General features: G+C 29.0%; 1 long non-coding RNA gene across 1 annotated transcript in view; it reads right to left on the bottom strand.

Moving 5' to 3' along the window:
* The window catches only part of LOC109328360, a 20,830-nt gene continuing 10,515 nt past the window's right edge, over window positions 10,111–20,425 (bottom strand). Inside the window, exon 3 of the long non-coding RNA XR_002105433.1 lies at window positions 10,111–10,213. This is a non-coding gene — a long non-coding RNA (uncharacterized LOC109328360). The remainder of the gene's footprint in view (window positions 10,214–20,425) is intronic.

Below are 20,425 nucleotides of genomic sequence, written 5' to 3'. Positions count from 1 at the left end.
TTGTCCATGTGTTTGAAGACATGCCCGCAAAATAGATCAAGAAAAACAACAAAGAATAACCGATTACCCAAAACTGAGCAACCAGTTATCAAGAAAAACAACATAGAATAACTGATTACCCAATTGAGTAACTGATTAGTCATTTGGATAGAAACTTAGCGTAATCGATTACCCAGTGTGAGTAACCTATTAACCAGTGATGTTATAATAGTTTTCAGATTGAAGCTAAAATAACTTATTCCCAAACAAATAAATGTCTCTCTAATCGACTTATATCCATAGTTGTTAAAACCAGCTCGGACCGGCCGGTTCAACCGGTTGAACTGGGAACCGGCCTCCAAACTGGTCTGAGCCACATATCAGATCGATTATACACAAGAACCGGGAAGAACCGGATTGACTCGGCCGAATTACAAAAAAACTGGTGATTCAGACAGTTCTTGGTTGAACCAACGAGTCACCTTTTTTTTTTAAATCGCAAACCTCAAAACGATGTCGTTTTATGAGGTGTGTTTTAAAAAAACAAAACGACATCGTTTTGGGCTATAATTAATAATCTAAATTTAGAATTACTGAATTGTGGCATATTAGTGACTAATTTGGAATTTCCTCTTTTCATCTTTGCTGTCATCAACCTGTGAAACTATCATAGTGCAACTACAATCTACAATCTGGCATGAGAATGTTGCACTTTTGATTATCAATTATTATATTCTTCAACAATTATCTTATATTTCACTATATGTCGCCTCTGTCACTGTACTGTGTGTATGTCTTTATTACTAAAGTTCAATTATTTGTCTCTGTCACGGTTTCTTCTTTAAAGATATTAAAATTCAATTACCATGGCTTAAAACCTATACATAAAAATGGCAGTGTTTTAACTTTTATGGTATCCAACTAATTCAACTTCAAGTTCATGTATTCTTTATTGGCTGTAACAATGATAGTTTTGTGATCATAATTTACTCCAATGAAGAAAATTTTGATTAGTAATAATAACTAACAATAATATGGTAATACAATACTAATAAGTTATAATTTTTTATCAATCTCTAATTGTTATACTATAGTCATAATGTCATATAGATAGGTTATTTAATCATTAGCTTATATGTATAAGTTTCCTATATTATCAAGTTATTTCATATGGTGATTTGTTATTGTTATTTGTTATGTTTTTGTTAATTGTTACATATGTCTTTTAATCAGTCTAATGAACGTGAAACATAACCACTTTCTTCATAAGCATCAATACAAAATTTCTCTCAAAAACATGTTAGATAGAAATCAGATTTAGTTTGGGTGCATTTTACACAAGCTATTGAAGCTAATGGTACAATAATTATGATTACTTGCTTCTATATATAACTAATTTTGCTTTGATTTTATTATATTGATATGTGATCAAAATGTCAAATTACCAAACTTAAGAACCGGCTAAGACATCAAAGTTACGACCCTATCAATTTTGAAGTAATTGATGACCATTCTAATTGTGTAATGGAGGAGTCACCACCTTTCTTAACCAATGAGGAGGTTGAGGCATTGCGTAATGATCTTGCTAATATGACAATTGAACCAACTTCTGATGATAATAGTATGTAGCTTGATTATATTATGATTATGAATATATGATTTATTAATTGATATTTGATATCACTTTTTTGGGTACATATTTGATATCAGTTTATGTTAATGTCAATTGCTACATTATATTAAATTGTTGTTTTTGTTATGGTTCAATTAAATTTGGATGATGAAGATGATAGACAAGACAAGACCAAGAAAAATTCAAATCAAAATGAAAATAATGTTGTAGAAGATTTTGGTTTATTTGTTGAAGAAGAGATACCTAACTTGGAAGCAACTTCGTCTCTTTAGATATGATTAAAAACTTAAAACTATTGCACCTTTTGTTTTACTATTGACATTACAATGTTTGATAAATAACAATGAATATGTGATGGATGATTATAAAGTGTGGAGTGAGGGGAAAAAGAGTGTGAGAATATCATTACTGGAGTGTAATAGAATTATTGATAACTTAAAAGAATGATCTTACTCATAATAAGTTTCCTCATCTACAACTATATCTCAGGTTTCACCTGTTGTGCTATTTTCACACTTATGGACTTTCTTATTACAGGCAAATGTCGGATCAGTTATCAATATGGCACAGAAAAACCTTCTGAGGAGGAAGTGCATACAAAAATTGAGACATTATTAAATAATCTAACGTGATAAAAGGATGAAAGTTTTGCATTGAATATTTGAATTTTAAGAATAGTAAACCAAATAGAGTTATCTTATAACAAGCACGTAAAAGACAAGAGAGAGGGAGTGAGGGAGTGAGAGTGACAGAAAGCTGCTATTGCATGGAAGAAGAGGTTGTCGGAGAAAATTCGGAAATACTAATAACAGAATCAGAAGCTGCATTTTATGGATATGATACATGACTAGTACTTTAAGTTTATTCCATAAAACAGAAAAAAAACTTTCTCTTATCTTATCTACAGTCCCACAAATTGTATCATTTCACTCCATGTGCTACATTATATAATTGCTTAAAAAATTATATTTAAATATTTTTTTTAATAATTAAAAAAATTTCTAATCAATGATATCAAATAACACATGAAATGATATACTCTTTGGAACATAAGATATGACCGGGAAGGAACGGCTTAATAACAACATGCAGGTTAGATAATTTTCCACTTTTCTGCACCCTATTTTCCTCTCATAAAGGATTCCACTTTTCACTTTCTCTGTCACGGTTTCTTCTTTAAAGATATTAAAATTCAATTACCATGGCTTAAAACCTATACATAAAAATGGCAGTGTTTTAACTTTTATGGTATCCAACTAATTCAACTTCAAGTTCATGTATTCTTTATTGGCTGTAACAATGATAGTTTTGTGATCATAATTTACTCCAATGAAGAAAATTTTGATTAGTAATAATAACTAACAATAATATGGTAATACAATACTAATAAGTTATAATTTTTTATCAATCTCTAATTGTTATACTATAGTCATAATGTCATATAGATAGGTTATTTAATCATTAGCTTATATGTATAAGTTTCCTATATTATCAAGTTATTTCATATGGTGATTTGTTATTGTTATTTGTTATGTTTTTGTTAATTGTTACATATGTCTTTTAATCAGTCTAATGAACGTGAAACATAACCACTTTCTTCACAAGCATCAATACAAAATTTCTCTCAAAAACATGTTAGATAGAAATCAGATTTAGTTTGGGTGCATTTTACACAAGCTATTGAAGCTAATGGTACAATAATTATGATTACTTGCTTCTATATATAACTAATTTTGCTTTGATTTTATTATATTGATATGTGATCAAAATGTCAAATTACCAAACTTAAGAACCGGCTAAGACATCAAAGTTACGACCCTATCAATTTTGAAGTAATTGATGACCATTCTAATTGTGTAATGGAGGAGTCACCACCTTTCTTAACCAATGAGGAGGTTGAGACATTGCGTAATGATCTTGCTAATATGACAATTGAACCAACTTCTGATGATAATAGTATGTAGCTTGATTATATTATGATTATGAATATATGATTTATTAATTGATATTTGATATCACTTTTTTGGGTACATATTTGATATCAGTTTATGTTAATGTCAATTGCTACATTATATTAAATTGTTGTTTTTGTTATGGTTCAATTAAATTTGGATGATGAAGATGATAGACAAGACAAGACCAAGAAAAATTCAAATCAAAATGAAAATAATGTTGTAGAAGATTTTGGTTTATTTGTTGAAGAAGAGATACCTAACTTGGAAGCAACTTCGTCTCTTTAGATATGATTAAAAACTTAAAACTATTGCACCTTTTGTTTTACTATTGACATTACAATGTTTGATAAATAACAATGAATATGTGATGGATGATTATAAAGTGTGGAGTGAGGGGAAAAAGAGTGTGAGAATATCATTACTGGAGTGTAATAGAATTATTGATAACTTAAAAGAATGATCTTACTCATAATAAGTTTCCTCATCTACAACTATATCTCAGGTTTCACCTGTTGTGCTATTTTCACACTTATGGACTTTCTTATTACAGGCAAATGTCGGATCAGTTATCAATATGGCACAGAAAAACCTTCTGAGGAGGAAGTGCATACAAAAATTGAGACATTATTAAATAATCTAACGTGATAAAAGGATGAAAGTTTTGCATTGAATATTTGAATTTTAAGAATAGTAAACCAAATAGAGTTATCTTATAACAAGCACGTAAAAGACAAGAGAGAGGGAGTGAGGGAGTGAGAGTGACAGAAAGCTGCTATTGCATGGAAGAAGAGGTTGTCGGAGAAAATTCGGAAATACTAATAACAGAATCAGAAGCTGCATTTTATGGATATGATACATGACTAGTACTTTAAGTTTATTCCATAAAACAGAAAAAAAACTTTCTCTTATCTTATCTACAGTCCCACAAATTGTATCATTTCACTCCATGTGCTACATTATATAATTGCTTAAAAAATTATATTTAAATATTTTTTTTAATAATTAAAAAAATTTCTAATCAATGATATCAAATAACACATGAAATGATATACTCTTTGGAACATAAGATATGACCGGGAAGGAACGGCTTAATAACAACATGCAGGTTAGATAATTTTCCACTTTTCTGCACCCTATTTTCCTCTCATAAAGGATTCCACTTTTCACTTTTCTGATTTTCTTTCCCTGCTATACGGCTCATCTTTTTTGCATGTACTATTTTATGTCTTAAGTAGCCTCTTCCACTACCCACAACCCTTTATGCTATCCTATATAAGTGTTGGAGGAAGACTTTAAAAAATCAAAATTTTGGACTCGTTAATATTCTCTTCATATTTTGGACTCCTTAATTATTGGAGGAAGACTGTAGGAAAATTATTGCATTACCATATTCCTATAAAATAGAATTAAACCTATATTTAATTAAATAGCATGTAAGTGCCGTGTTTAGAATAGAATTATTTAGTAAAATTGGTTTTGTAATGAGCTGAAATTTGGAAATGGCTAAAATGTACATTAATATTTATTGATTATTTATTTAGTTATTTATTAATTAAATAATTATCATTTCAAGCAATTAAATAGATATATGATTGAAAACCAACATTTTCTCTCCTTCACTTTAATATTTTGTTGGGAGATAAAGTGAGGTAACAAAAAAATTTCTAGTAGCTAATATTAAAATTTCAAACCATAAAATTAGTAAACATTTAGATTAAATTCCTTTGGTAATGTATCACAACTCTTGAGGTTTTGTTATTAATACGTTTTCGGTTTCCTTACTATTTATTTCTCTATCCTATTTCTGAATATGGTTTACTTAATCTCATTGTTAGAAACTGATTTGTGAGTTTATCTTCACTTAGTTGATTTACTCTCTAGTACATGAACATTTAGTTTGTGTGAATTTGTTAATGTTCAATGACTATTCTGATTTCGCTTAGTTAAATGTTTAAGTTGTGAAACTGTGCAAATTAGGAAGATGATGTGTGAAATCTGAAATTAATATTTAGAAATCGAGGATTGAGTTGTGAACAAACAAACTGAAGAGATTTAGCCATTTTATCACATTGTTATTTACTGTTTCTGAAATTGCTTATAGTTCATATTAACCCAACAACAAAATCTCCATTGTGTGTGTGAATATAAAGTGTTTGCAACTTTGTTTGAAAGATAATCTTTGGGAAACGATCTAGGAATCACTTCCTAGTACTACAATTTGTAATTGTTATATTATTTGCATCGGGTACGACCTCGATCACCAATCATTATTACAACTGAATTATAATAATATCTATTTCATAATTTGTAACATGAAAGAGATTCAAAGTTGAAAAAACTACTAAACTTTCCATTTCTACACATAATTTTCAAGTATAAATAAAAGTACAAAAATAATTGTATAAAAAATTTAAAATAATGATCTAAAAATAAGATAGAAAACGTTAATTTATTAAAACAAAATTTAATTAGAAATAGTTACTAACTAGAAAATAAAAAAAAATTAAGTAAAGTTAAGAAATAAATATATAGTAGTAAAATTAAAAACAAAGATTTTCAACATATTATGAACTAAAATTTAATTTATAGTAATTATTTTCACATACATATTTATTTTTTATTTCAACTCATATTTATAATATTATATTCTATTAAATTATTACATGACTATATTTAACTAAAAGATGGATCTTTCATTTAAATAAAAATATTAAAAACATTTTTATCAATCTCTAATTGTTATACTGTATAGTCATAATGTCATATACATTATAGGTTATTTAATCATTAGCTTATATTTATAAATTTCCTATATTATCAACTTATTTCATATGGTGATTTGTTATTGTTATTTGTTATGCTTTTGTTAATTGTTACATATGTGTTCCAATCAGTCTAATGAACGTGAAACATAACCACTTTCTTCACAAGCATCAATACAAAATTTCTCTAAAAAACATGTTAGATAGAAATCAGATTTAGCTTGGGCGCATTATACACAAGTTATTGAAGCTAATGGTACAATAATTATGATTACTTGCTTCTATATATAACTAATTTTGCTTTGATTTTATTATATTGATATGTGATCAAAATATCAAATTACCAAACTTAAGAACCGGTTAAGACATCAAAGTTACAACCCTATCAATTTTAAAGTAATTGATGACCATATTAATTGGGTAATGGAGGAGTCACCACCTTTCTTAACCATTGAGGAGGTTGAGGCATTGCATAATGATCTTGTTAATATGACAATTGAACCAACTTGTGATAATAATAGTATGTAGCTTGATTATATTATGATTATGAATATATGATTTATTAATTGATATTTGATATCACTTTTTTGGGTACATATTTGTTAATGTCAATTGCTACATTATATTAAATTATTGTTTTTGTTATAGTGCAATTAAATTTGGATGATGATAATGATAGACAAGACAAAACCATGAAAAATTTAAATCAAAATGAAAATAATGTTGTAGAAGATTTTGATTTATTTGTTGAAAAAGAAATGCCTAACTTAGAAGCAACTTTGTCTCTTTGGATATGATTAAAAACTTAAAACTATTGCACCTTTTATTTTAATGTTGACATTGCAATGTTTGTTAAATAACAATGAATATGTGATGGATGATTATAAAGTGTGGAGTGAGGGGAAAAAGAGTGTGAGAATATCATTACTGGAGTGTAATAGAATTATTGATAGCTTAAAAGAATGATCTTACTCATAATAAGTTTCCTCATCTACAACTATATCTCAGCTTTCACCTGTTGTGCTATTTTCACACTTATGGACTTTCTTATTACAGGCAAATGTCGGATCAGTTATCAATATGGCACGGAAAAACATTCTGAGGAGGAAGTGCATACAAAAATTTAGGAATAAATTGCTACAATGGATATTTTTTTAAAATTTAAAAATATTGTAAATAAAGGTAATAACATCTTGACTAATCCCTACATATGAGGGGTGATATCGGACTCATATTAATAGGAATATAGTCGATATTCAATGCCAAACTTTTTTCTACCAAATAACTATGTAGTTTTGATTTCTTATTCATCATAGGAATACGTAGGAGCAAGGTCTCACATTGTCAGACACAACAAAAATAAATAAATTTTTTCCTATTAATAATTAATTAAATAACCAAATACCTATAAATATAATATAAGCCATAAAATTTAATGAGGGTTATCGTTTAACATGGACGGATAGGATGCTAACACCTTCCCTATTCCATAATCAACTCCCAAACCTAGATATCAAAAATTCAAAGCCCAATGTGATTGGGCAAAAAGATTTTTCTACAATTTTGACTGAAAAAATGTAGTGGCGTGCAGCCGAAAATCGGGGTGCGACATCATTTAGTAAGTCAGTCAGTAACTCATTATGTCAGTTAGTAACTCAATAAGCCAGTCAGTATGTAGGTCAGTAATTCAGTCAGTAAGTCAATTAGTAACTCACTAAGTCAGTCATTAACTCAGTAAGTTTATAAGTCGGTCAATCAGTTACTCAATAAATCAGTCAATAACTCAGTAAGTCAGTCAATTACTCAATAAGTCAGTCAGTTACTCAGTAAGTCAGTCAATAACTCAATAATTCAGTCAATAACTCAGTAAGGGACTCTATAAGTTAGAAAGTCAATCAGTAACTCGGTAATTCAGTCAGTAACTCAGTAAGTCAATGAGTAAGTCACTCAGTAAGTCAATGAGTAAGTCACTCAGTAAGTCAATGAGTAAGTCACTCAATAAGTCAGTCAGTAAGTGGGTCAGTAACCCAGTAAGCCAGTCAGTAACTCTGTAAGTCAATCATTAAGTCAGTGAGTAACTCAGTAAGTTAGTCAGTAAGTGGTCAACAACTCAGTAAGTAAGTCACTAACTCAATAAGTCAATCACTAAGTTAGTAAGTCAATGACTAAGTTAGTAAGCCAGCCATTAAGTCAGTTTGTAAGTAAGTTTGTCGCTCCCACAAATTGAACCATCGACCTTGGGTATCCAGTGATGTCTTACACTACTAGACTAACGCTTTGTTGGTAAGTAATAGATTACTTGAATAGATTAATTGGTTACCCAAAACTAAGCAACCAGTTATCAAGAAAAACAACATAGAATAATCGATTACCCAATCGAGTAACTGATTAGTCAATTGGATAGAAACTTAGCATAATCGATTACCCAGTGTGAGTAACCTATTAACCAGTGATGTTATAATAGTTTTCAGATTCAAGCTAAAACAACTTATTCCCAAACAAATCAATGTCTCTCCAATCGACTTATATCCATAGTTGTTAAAACCGGCTCGGACCGGCCGGTTCAACCAGTTGAACTGGGAACCGACCTCCAAACCGGTATGAGCCACATATCAGATCGGTTATACACAGGAACCGGGAAGAACCGGATTGACTCGGTCGAATTACAAAAAAACTAGTGACTCTGTTGGTTCTTGGTTGAACCAACGAGTCACCTTTTTTTTTTAAATCGCAAACCTCAAAACGATGTCATTTTATGAGGTGTGTTTTTAAAAAAACAAAACAACGTCGTTTTGGGCTATAATTAATAACCTAATTTTAGAATTACTGAATTGTGGCATATTAGTGACTAATTTGGAATTGCCTCTTTTCATCTTTGTTGTCATCAACCTGTGAAACTGTCATAGTGCAACTACCATCTACAATTCGCGTGAGAATTTTGCACTTTTGATTATCAATTATTATACTCTTCATTCAAGTGTTTTTATGGAACCTATATTTTATGTGTCATTACCCACAACAATTATCTTATATTTCACTATATGTCGCCTCTGTCACTGTACTGTGTGTATGTCTTTATTACTAAAGTTCAATTATTTGCCTCTGTCACGGTTTCTTCTTTAAACATATTGAAATTCAATTACCATGGCTTAAAACCTATACATAAAAGTGGCAGTGTTTTAACTTTTATGGTATCCAACTAATTCAACTTCAAGTTCATGTATTCTTTATTGGCTGTAACAATGATAGTTTTGTGATCATAATTTACTCCAATGAAGAAAATTTTGATTAGTAATAATAACTAACAATAATATGGTAATACAATACTAATAAGTTATAATTTTTTATCAATCTCTAATTGTTATACTATAGTCATAATGTCATATAGATAGGTTATTTAATCATTAGCTTATATGTATAAGTTTCCTATATTATCAAGTTATTTCATATGGTGATTTGTTATTGTTATTTGTTATGTTTTTGTTAATTGTTACATATGTCTTTTAATCAGTCTAATGAACGTGAAACATAACCACTTTCTTCATAAGCATCAATACAAAATTTCTCTCAAAAACATGTTAGATAGAAATCAGATTTAGTTTGGGTGCATTTTACACAAGCTATTGAAGCTAATGGTACAATAATTATGATTACTTGCTTCTATATATAACTAATTTTGCTTTGATTTTATTATATTGATATGTGATCAAAATGTCAAATTACCAAACTTAAGAACCGGCTAAGACATCAAAGTTACGACCCTATCAATTTTGAAGTAATTGATGACCATTCTAATTGTGTAATGGAGGAGTCACCACCTTTCTTAACCAATGAGGAGGTTGAGGCATTGCGTAATGATCTTGCTAATATGACAATTGAACCAACTTCTGATGATAATAGTATGTAGCTTGATTATATTATGATTATGAATATATGATTTATTAATTGATATTTGATATCACTTTTTTGGGTACATATTTGATATCAGTTTATGTTAATGTCAATTGCTACATTATATTAAATTGTTGTTTTTGTTATGGTTCAATTAAATTTGGATGATGAAGATGATAGACAAGACAAGACCAAGAAAAATTCAAATCAAAATGAAAATAATGTTGTAGAAGATTTTGGTTTATTTGTTGAAGAAGAGATACCTAACTTGGAAGCAACTTCGTCTCTTTAGATATGATTAAAAACTTAAAACTATTGCACCTTTTGTTTTACTATTGACATTACAATGTTTGATAAATAACAATGAATATGTGATGGATGATTATAAAGTGTGGAGTGAGGGGAAAAAGAGTGTGAGAATATCATTACTGGAGTGTAATAGAATTATTGATAACTTAAAAGAATGATCTTACTCATAATAAGTTTCCTCATCTACAACTATATCTCAGGTTTCACCTGTTGTGCTATTTTCACACTTATGGACTTTCTTATTACAGGCAAATGTCGGATCAGTTATCAATATGGCACAGAAAAACCTTCTGAGGAGGAAGTGCATACAAAAATTGAGACATTATTAAATAATCTAACGTGATAAAAGGATGAAAGTTTTGCATTGAATATTTGAATTTTAAGAATAGTAAACCAAATAGAGTTATCTTATAACAAGCACGTAAAAGACAAGAGAGAGGGAGTGAGGGAGTGAGAGTGACAGAAAGCTGCTATTGCATGGAAGAAGAGGTTGTCGGAGAAAATTCGGAAATACTAATAACAGAATCAGAAGCTGCATTTTATGGATATGATACATGACTAGTACTTTAAGTTTATTCCATAAAACAGAAAAAAAACTTTCTCTTATCTTATCTACCTTCCCACAAATTGTATCACTTCACTCCATGTGCTACATTATATAATTGCTTAAAAAATTATATTTAAATATTTTTTTTAATAATTAAAATTTTTTCTAATCAATCATATTAAATAACATATGAAATGATATACTCTTTGGAACATAAGATATGACGGGAAAGGAACGGCTTAATAACAACATGCAGGTTAGATAATTTTCCACTTTTCTGCACCCTATTTTCCTCTCATAAAGGATTCCACTTTTCACTTTTCTGATTTTCTTTCCCTGCTATACGGCTCATCTTTTTTGCATGTACTATAGTAATCATTTTCACTTACATATTTATTTTTTATTGCAACTCATGCAAGTATAATATTATATTCTATTATTAAATTATTATATCACTCTATTTAAGTAATGTGATTGGAATGTTCTCTGGATTATTCTTGTGTTAAAAACTAATGGAAGAAAATGAACGTAGTGCAGAAGCAGCAGAAGCAGTTGCACAACATATTCCATCTGAGGAAAATCTGGAAAATGAGGAAGTTGGTGGAACTCAGGCAGTTGGGGGAGCTGAGGGAGTTAGAGGAACTGAGGAAATTGTGCTTGAAGAGAGTAGTGTGCAAGATGAATCTCACGAGGATAGTGAGAATCTTGGTGGAGGAACTTGTGAAATTGTGGTTGAAGAGAGTATTGTGCAAGACCAATCTCATGAAGATAATGAGAATCTTGATGGAACTCATGGAGTTGGGGGAAGTCAGGAAAATGAGGGTGATGAGAACACTGTGCAAGATTGTGAGAATAGTGAGAATCTTGATCAACCTAAGGCACTTTCAACACTGTCCAGAAAATTAATTTGTATGGCAATCCTTTTAGGATATATGATACTTGGAGTCTTGGTATATTATCTTAGTAGTGATACATCCACGTTGATTAATGGTATTTATGTTGTTATAGTCACTTTAACTAGTGTAGGATATGGAGACATCGTCCCAAAAACAACATTTGCCAAATTAACAACTAGTATTTACATTTTAGTTGGGTTCGGGATGTGGGCTATATTTCTAAACCATTTAATCGATGACGAATTGCAAAAACTTAGAACCCGTTTCATGGTTTGGTGTTCTACTTCTCCATACCAAAATTTTAACACCAAAGAAGTGAGGGTTTGTGTAGCCATAGGAATTGTATGCTGCATGATTCTTGTTGGAGCTTTAGGAGCACACATTTTGGAGACAATGAGTGTCATTGATAGCTTTTACCTGTTTTTGGTATCAATTTCCACTGTGGGATATGGAGACTATAGCTTTAAAACTAAATTTGGAAGAGTCTTCGGGTCTATGTGGATTTTGATCAGCACACTTATCATTAACCGTAGTTTTGAATATATCGGTAGTTATCTATATGACAAGTTAATTGATATTAACTTGGCTCAACCATCAAGGTATTGTCTCTTTTCATACCCAAAAAATTATGCACAATTTCATCATAATTTGCAAGTCATAATATGATATAACCTCGTTTTCCGTTTATTTTGACAGTTATATGGATGTTACCTTAAGGGCACTTTTTAACAGTTCGGCAATATCCCTAAATGAGATGAAGTCAACGATACAAAGATTCAAGGAAATTAAGAAGCAGCATCACACCTATGTCATAATACAAGTATTCTTCTATTCCCAACTAATCAAAGACTAGTAGTATGTTTAATGTTGTTAACTTAAAAAATTAATTTAATATTTATTTGATACATATTTGTCAAATTCCTATTAATAGTAATGAGTTATACATAGAAAAATGAGATAGAATATCTCAATTCAAGGGAGGGTTGCTTAGGCCCTTGCAAATTTTTTACTAAGCTCATGATATTTTTTACACTTTTTCATATAAATTAGGAGTTGGGTATGTAGTTTCATCACTTGAATTTTATTGGGAGCATGTTTAGGAATTAGAAGTAAAGTTTTAGAATATTTGAGTTGAAAATGCCAGAACCCATTCACAGCTATGTTTAGAAGTGTATGATCGTTCTTTGTAGTTTTTTGCTTAGTCAACTTTTGAAAGACTTAGGTGTTTATGCTGGACTTGTTTGTTCTAATAACTAGTAGACATTTTGTCCAATATTAGTTGATATATTCACAAAATTAACTCTTGAATTGTAGGATGAGGAACAGAATCAAAGTGCTGATATGAGGAGGAATTTATGCTGTAAATGTGGAGGAGTTATTTGACATGTGATGTCTTCTCATTTTTTTCTTTTCATTTTATGATTATCTATGAACATGTGTTGCTATTCCTCTTGTTTTGCTGCAGAATGATGTTAGCTTTGATCTGGCTCCATTTGTTTGGAGTTGGCAGCCACATTAGTGGTGTAGTTTAGAGCCTTTTCCTTTCCTTTTGATGTTGCTTGCCTTTGTGTCTTTGTTACTTTTTCAATGAAATTGGGTCTTTAGCACCCAAACCTTTTACCTTAGCTACAACAGGTGGGAACTCTTACTTTATTTAAACACATATATAGTTTAAACACATATCTAAATTGAAATAGTAAAGTATAAATATAACTTAATTTAACTCATGTGTTATATGAATCTTATTAGAGCACTTACTTTATGTATTCTGTAATACTCCAAACATCAAGTTAGCTACAAAAATCCAACATATATTGCATATATGTAATTCAACCTAAATATCCAACCTAAAATTAGAGTTTATATGCAAGTTAACTTAGGGTTGGAAACCTCTATTCATTTAAGAGTTAACGTGAGTGTTGCATGTGTTTTGGTATATATTATTTCTTTATTTTTCTGTTTATAGTTTTTTATAAATTGAGTTGGTTATGGAACAAACTTAGCTTATACATCAAAATAAAAAAAAATCCAAGCAAAATGGACCAAATGTGCCTATTGTGCAAGTTAACCAGACAGGCCGTGTACTTTAGGATACGACCGTTTCTCCATTATGTTTTCCAATTATGAGTTACAGGCAGAACACGGCCTGGCCATGCTGAAGGCACCATCCGTGCCTGCACTTAATGTTCAATAATAAAAGACAAAAACAGAAAACACATCTAGCATTTTGTTCCGGAGTCATTGGGAGTTTATGAAGATTGATGGAGTCATTGGGAGTTTATGAAGATTGATTGACTGTTACTAGAAAGAAGAAGACTTCCAAGAAATAATCTGCCAATATTAATGAAATTAAATTTGGAGATGCTAATATATTTTTCTCTATCTTTGGCCAATGGAGCCAAGAGAATAATTTGATTTCAACTTTAATGACACCAAGTCTATAAATCTAGATGCATTAACCACTAATAAATGAGGATGCAAGTGCAAAATATGACTCGTATTATCGAGGAGTATATTATTAGCATTAATGAGAATAATTGTAATCCTCATAATAATAATAATAATTATTATATTATCAATTCTCATAGGAACCACGAGCATGTCATTAATGACACAATGATTAAAGGAAATGCTCACTCTTTTTTCTGTAAGACTATTTCAAATAACAAATCAAAGTTATTAGGAGAAGATATAACCATTAGTTAAACCGGACATATCTACTTATATTTATATATATAAACTTATAATAAAAAAATTTCAAATAGGTAGATACTCAAATTTATAATGCATATTCATAATCTACTCAAAATTCACGTAAACAAACAACTTTAAGTCTTTAATCATGGTAATAGTATAGTGGTTCAACTGGTGGTTCAGTGATTAAACTGTATGCTAGTTAAACCGGACATATCTACTTATATTTATATATATAAACTTATAATAAAAAAATTTCAAATAGGTAGATACTCAAATTTATAATGCATATTCATAATCTACTCAAAATTCACGTAAACAAACAACTTTAAGTCTTTAACAAATTTAAAGTCTAAATTACAAAACATATATCAATCCAAAATATCACTTAACAATCGCAAAATATAAATAAATGACACAAATTCACAATTCACTCTACAAAAAAAATTGGAGTTTTAATATTAAACATCAAGGAGTCAAAGTTGTCTAATATTGAGATTATATTTTTGCACCAAATCCTATCTTCAGATAGTACTACAAGATTACACAATTGTCACTGAGATTACACACGAATGTTATGAACTAAAAAGTGTAATCTAAGTATGTCTTGGAAACATGTGCCTTGAAATGTTGAAGAAGTGTCACCTTGTAATGTGTTTTTAACTTTTTAAACTTTTTTTAAAATATGTGTATAAACCGACCGGTTTAGTCAAATACTAACGGTTCACTGGTTTTTGACCGGTTTTGATCAGTTTTGATACTTGACCGATTCAATATTTGTACCGTACTGGTTAGGGGTCAAGTTCACTGATTTTTTGGTTGAACTGGCCGGTACAATACAGTTTTACATGATTGGATATAACTGTAATTAAGAGAATTTCATTGATGCATTCCAATAGCCACACTTTATCCATGTTGCAAGATATAGTTAATCCATCAAGGTTGCCTTCATAAGTATAATATTGTTGAATGCATATTATCAATATTCTTGAAATATAACATAAATAAAATATTAAAGATATTATATTAGGAAGATTAAAACACTGATAATTTCATCCTCAAATAATAATATAACGTATGAGAAATCTCTCTATTTACTAAAACTATATATATAAAAAATTAACTCCTGTCATGTCGGCTTGAGACACATGTCGCGTCGTCATGCCAAATAAAACGTATCTTACCATCACATATACTCATCACATGCACGTTAAACTTCCATTAAAAGATCTTTTCATTTTCCACCGTTTCAATACTCAATCATCATCATATTCATCTTTCGTCTTCTTCTTTCATATCTTATTCATAATCTCCATCTTTATCTTCTTCTAACCTCCATCTCTGACCTTGTCATTGTTGTTATTTACCTTATTACCAATGTTCTACCTCCCGCTTACTCGTCTGTTTATGAGGTTGTTAAAGCTTTCATATTTTAAGTTTTTTTTTTGGATACTCGTTTTTATTTTATTGCATTTTTCAGTGTTTTGTTGGATACCCATTAAATCAATATTCTGTTCATCTTAATAGTTTTGTGAAGTTCAGCGTTTCGTTTGTTTCTAGGGTTCTTAAATCTTTCATTTTTAAGTCTTTTTTGTATTCTCATTTTCATTTTATTACATTTTTCAGTGTTTCCTAGGATACCCATTCACTCAGTGTCTTGTTCATCTCAATAGAGTTTGGTTAAGTAGATTCTATATATTGGCGGGACAATCTTTGTGGGGAGATTCGTGAAGTGGTTGATCAGAAACTAGAGTTTCAGTAGGCATGGTTGAATTGGGAGTGAAAGGGACAGAGAAAGTGAAACCCAAAGCAGGAAGGGATTAGAATATATAAAAGAATAGAAATGATTGTGAATGTGTATGTGGGAATGGGTGAAATTATGTGAATTTTTTTGGAGGGAGACCAAAAAGTAGAAGCGCCCTTAACTTGATGTCTATCAAATTTCCTCCCAAATTTCTAACCTTGATTTATGAAGAAAATTGGTATTTTTCTTCTTTTTTTATGTTTTTACTTTTATGAAGAAAATTTTAAGGATAGGGCTAACTATGGATATACATATATACAAATCTTATTACTCTATAAGCACTTACAGAATAATTAAAAGTGTTTAAAATATGTGAACTGACGTAAAGATTTTTATATTGATAGTACATCAGCCACCATTAATTTGTATTATTTTTGTTTAAGAGTCAATGATGGTTAATAAATTAATGGTAGATGATTGACTGACAGTGTAAAAACACTTACACTGTCAATACATACATATTAAATCCTACTTATAATACTAGTAATAATATGGGGTGCTCTTATCCTACATATCTTATATTTTGCTCTTATCTTAATATCCTCTCATGTTTTTATTTTATTATAACTAGCGTTCGAGAGACACTCATATATTTGTTAACTTGTTTTCTTATTGTTTGTAATATATAATTTATATATTATAAATATCAAATATAATAATTTATGTTATATTTTATAATTAGGAGTTGAATATATTTGATTAGGTAATTATTTAATCCTATTATTTCAAAATTGAACATTCAAATAAATGAATCATTTGCAATTATCTTTATAGGTCATTTTTCTGTATGAAAATATACATATACCTTAGATTTCTATATTTAATCAATACAATAATTTGACTTAATTGAACTCAGTAGTGAAATTATATTTGTACATGAGTGGTTATACTGAATATATGGTTTATTAAATGTGTCTACTAGAATAATTAATCTCTATTAAATAATGATCTTATTGAATATATTTTATAACTTAGTATAGAATTATATAATTTTTTATAGTCCTAATCAATTACTATTATTTAGATAAATTAAAATATATCAATTAAAAATAAACATAAAACAAATTAAAAGTTTCAATCTCACTTCACTTGGAAAAGTTATTATATAAAACAAATTTAGTTGATCTAACCAATCCTTGCTCATGGATCATACATTAATGAGATATTTAATCAATTTCTTCTTTATTCCATATCAATGGTACATATAAAAAGAAGGGAGGGTTGGTAACATATAATAATAACTCATAGTTTTTTAATTTTCCAACCATATATATAATTTTATAATAAGTTCTAGTCAAAACATGAGACAATTAATATCATGAAATAATTTCTATTTCTCTATTTTACACCTATAATTGACATTTTTTACAATTTAATTTTCATTGCAACATGCAATAGTAATGAAAATATGAGAGTTAAAAGGAGCTCATATTATTTCTCTTACAAATAATAGATGTTTCTATACCAAAAAATATATACATATTTTGAATTTATAACTTACTATATAGAATTTTATATATACTTAATGGTAATAGTTATCTTTCAATTCATTATATATATTTTTTAACATCCATCAAATATAGTAAAACATATAAATGAACAAGATCGGACCTTCTATCCAAAATTATGGGATGGTTTTATATGGAAATATCCATCTATATAAAAAAGCATTATTGAGTAGATTGTAAGTGATTAGTATACTTTTATCACATTTTTCATATCATGATCTTTTGGTGATGACTCATATTCCAAATAATTTATTTACCCAAAAATATATTCCAAATAAGTTAAATTATCAATTATTTTTCCAAATTACATATGTTAATTAGTTACCACATACAAACATGATCATCTTTAATTTGCATAGAAGAAGCAAAGATAAATAGTAAGCATCTAAGGTTATATTAAAAATTAAAATAATAAATATCATTTGATAAGATGAAATAATAAAATTTACCACGTTTAAATATAAATAATTTAATTAGCAACAAAGTTAGTAAATATTGCAAAATTCTAACTAGCATCAATGTGGGCCACAAAGATTCCACCGAAACCAATTATAAAAAAGTCAATCGACTCAACAGACTTGTGAGCTTTTGAAGTGTTCCCCAAGAACAAAAAAACCAATTCAATACTTTCTTTGTTATACCACCAATTACAACACCAAAGTAAAATCCCAATCCATCATCCATGTTGATTGAAACATCCTTCTCTTTTGATTCAGGGAGTATTATTCTAACAACTCCACTTCCTGAATGAAAAACACATCTTAACAATTAACCGATGTAACAACATAACTTCATTAACATAAAGTACATAATAAAATAGGAAAAAGGAAAGAGAATTACGAACATTTATTTATTGTATTCATTCATGGAATATATTGTATTATCATGAAATGTAGTTATTGTTAAGTCTCATTGTATCATAAGAGAGAGAGAGAAATGAAAAGTAAAAAGGAAGAAAAATAAATACCTGAAAATTGGAAAAGGAAGAGAATGGAGAATAAAAATGGGAATAGAAAACTTATGATGCATTACTTTGTACTTTATAGGTTGCCCAACTACAACAAAAGTAAAGATGATTTTCACATTGAGGAATGTGTTTTCTAAGTGCAATATTGGCATGACATAGAACATGGCAGATTTTTTATTGCTGAAAAACTTTCAAAACTATTAAGATGTTGGTTTCAAAGTAGAAGATAATTTGCTTAAAAACTTCCAAAACTAATAATTTATTTACTCTTTTAGTATTAGGGTGGTGGTTATGGAGGGGAGAGAATAATTAAATATGTACCATTTTCTATTGTATAATGTGATGCAAATTACACCATAAAGTGGAATCGCTCATGCATTAATATGTCTTTTCTCCCAAGTGCATGCAGTGTGAAATTAGTAGTAGTGGGTATAGTGGAAACTCCAATTGTAGTGAGAAATGATAGCAGTGAGTAATATTATGTTTTTGTAGCATCTTCAATGCATTGCTTTGTCTTGTTTAGAAATATCATCCTAAAATAATGCAGTGGAAAGAATAACTAAAGATGTATTATACTTCTAAATTATATAATTTACACAACAATTTCTTTGAATGTGGTAGTTTTTTTTCTAAAAGTAACTAAGGTGCCAATTTTTTAAAAACTAATTAAAATGGGAGGTTTTAAACAATTCTAAAAAAATGGTTAAAAAATAATAAAGATGATAGTTTTTGAAAACTAAGTAATAATATGAATGCAGGGAACATTGTGTATATGGTTTTTGGTATAAAATAGAAGATAGTGAAGATAAAACATGGAACTACAAATTACAACATGAAGGAGTAGTTATTTTATATTTTTGTTTTATTAATTAGTATAGATTATGAAATAATTACTAAAATAAGCAGAGCAGAATGTGCAAATGAGAACGATTACAAACAATTTGACCCAAAAATATAAACTTTTAAATTTATTGATAACATTTTACTATTTCACAATTTATACATCTTTCAAGATTCAATTGTAGTATAGTATAGGTTATGTCGAACCACGAGGAATTGCCTAATAGAATGAATCATATGAACATGTCAATGCACAAATAATGAGTTAAACATATTTTGATTTTGATTGGAATTGAATTTCATATAAACAATTAAAAAGAAGAGTAAACTAAATATTAACAAATTCTTGAGGAGACAAGATCATTTTGAATAAGGAAAATATTTCTCAACTTTTATGAATTTGAACTACTTAGACAAGTTTTTATGTTTTACTTTGATTAACTTCAAATACCAAGTTCTAAAATCCTCCTTTTTAGTGTATGTCCTAAAATGGTAGAATAATGATCACTTATATTTATTACAAAACAATATTACGTCCACAAAGAGATAGGTTATCACACCCTAATCTTGGTTACTCTAATATTGAAGTAGTAATGAATATAAGATCTTAAGAAAAGCATGCTTAACTTGGGAAATAAAC

The sequence above is a fragment of the Lupinus angustifolius genome, chromosome LG15, assembly GCF_001865875.1.
Source record: "Lupinus angustifolius cultivar Tanjil chromosome LG15, LupAngTanjil_v1.0, whole genome shotgun sequence".
In the NCBI taxonomy this organism is placed as follows: Eukaryota; Viridiplantae; Streptophyta; class Magnoliopsida; order Fabales; family Fabaceae; genus Lupinus; species Lupinus angustifolius.
This window is presented reverse-complemented; position numbering and strand designations above follow the sequence as displayed.